Source organism: Pieris napi, chromosome 24 (genome assembly GCF_905475465.1).
Source record: "Pieris napi chromosome 24, ilPieNapi1.2, whole genome shotgun sequence".
In the NCBI taxonomy this organism is placed as follows: domain Eukaryota; kingdom Metazoa; phylum Arthropoda; class Insecta; order Lepidoptera; family Pieridae; genus Pieris; species Pieris napi.
In genome coordinates, this window is record NC_062257.1 from 2397012 (window position 1) to 2399322 (window position 2311).

Consider the following 2311-nt stretch of genomic DNA (forward strand, 5'->3'; position numbering starts at 1 on the left):
TTCAAATATTTGTCTGTACATTTTTTGACAACTAAAAACAATCCTTTACAATCGCGATTTACAGGGCAACTGACGCTTTTTTCGCAAGAAAACGTCTTCCATAAACAAAATAATGTTTTATTTATTAAAATCCTAACTCAGAACGGTAGTTTTTAGCAGGGAAGTGGGAATAATAAGACCGTTACGTCTAGTGGACTGTCCACAATACCAAATTTTGAGGACAGCACTAATGTTATCTGAAATCAATTTATAATCTTAACCGATGGTTTAATTAGGGTTTAAATTGAAAGCCTAGTGTTAAATCATTCGAATGACACTTATAACCTTACAAAAAATAGCAAGCATTAATATTAATTTTAGCTGCGAACTTGAAGATGTAGGGGTGGGACATGCAAAAAACGCACGTTTTGATTGTTTTATTTTGCAATATAAACTTAAATATTATGAACTTCTACGGGTTGAAACGCACAACTACACAAAAATAGACTCTTAAGAGTAAAATACCGTTTATGAGTCTCCTGAAACATCAATGCTCTTTGTATAGCACAAAGTTAGAGGACAGGGCGATTTCGCCCTAAGCAAAAAATCTAAATGTGCCCAAATACAAATTATTTTGCAAAGAAAGTTTACATGATAAATGATCATATAGTACGGTTGTAACATACTTGTACGGGCACAGGGCACATATTCCCGCCTTCCATATGCATATGTTAGGTTCCAGTAGTCCAGGGCGCCTACCAGGAGTTTTCTTAAAACAATCCAGTTGAGATATTAATGAGTTTAGCTTCCTAAATTCTATAGCATTTTTTCGTACCATGACCTCCTATAAACTGGAGCATATAGGAATCGCAAGACCGAACGAAAGAACGAACATTTTGAAATTTAAATGATGCTGTTAAACGTTTCCGTCAAATTTTGATAGGATCAATGTTTTGGTGTTTACAAAATTTCATTTTATAATTATAGGCAAAAATTCTTTAACTTATAAATATGATGGGGTATCTACCTATTGTTCACAAATTTGTTTTCCTAAAATAATTAACTCAGAACTCGAAAACCATTAGTAACTTCAATATAAAAATAAATTCCTTTTATTATTAATATAATAAATAATGTATTGTTTATTTATATTATTTACAATATTATATTAATGAATTATCATATAATATAAATAAAAATATTATGTTATAACGACATCGAAGGGACTACTCATAATTCGTCGTAAAAACCGATAGTCGTAACAGCCGATGACGTTGTTATTAAGAAATAACAACGAATAACAACCTAATACAATAGAATTCAGCCGGGACCGTTTCACAGGTCCTTTCCTTTAAGGTCTTTACCTTTGATTTAGCTCAAAATAACCGATATTGACCAAAATCCGTCTAAACGATGTCGTCGTAAACGGTACAGCTTAAATATGACCTGACTAACTCGCTGAATTGATAGACATGTATGTGAAGAAGATCCCCAATGAAATATATGTTTACACCCAATTGAACATTGCCTGAAGACACCTTTTTCTATACTGATGGCGTCATCCTAACTAAATTAAAACTGTTATTCGAATATTTTCAAATGGCTTATTATTTACATATTATAAATTTGAAAAATACCTATGTTTCTTTAAAGAAACATAACATCAGAGCTGAATAATACAATTCATGAACAGAATAAGGAAAAGTTTAATTAAAAATAAAATTTGTAATATAGCATTCTTATTTATTGTAAAATGAAGAACCAGGTGGGGGCTATTTTTATTGTTTTGACCTAGTAATAGAGATTCTAGTTTAAAATAATATATAACATTTTAGGGAATATTTTATTGATTTTGTTGTACTATCTTCATACGTATTTAATTATTAAAGGCACAGGCGCTAATTAATGATTTAAATTGGCGCCTGGTAGATAGTATCGGTGACCCCAGAGCTGGTGCTTTCCTCGCTCAACGAATAAGTAACGCAATACAGCGAGGAAATGCTGCTAGCGTTAAAGATCCAACAAGGACCAAGCTTTTTAATTTGTTTTAGTTTTCTTTTTATTGATTTTTAATTTTTTTTATGATTACTATGAAAACGCCTTAGTCCCAAATAGTCGACGGTGTGTGTCAGACACAGGAGACTGATCACCTACTTGCCTATTAGATTGATAAATGATCATTAAACCGATACAGAAATCTGAGGCCCAGACCTAAATAGGTAGTAGCGCCACTGTTTTTTTTTATTTTTTAGATACTACGGGCGCCCCGCTCCGCTTTAAAGATTAAATTATTAACCTCAAATTGAAAATAAACATACTTGCACAATATTAT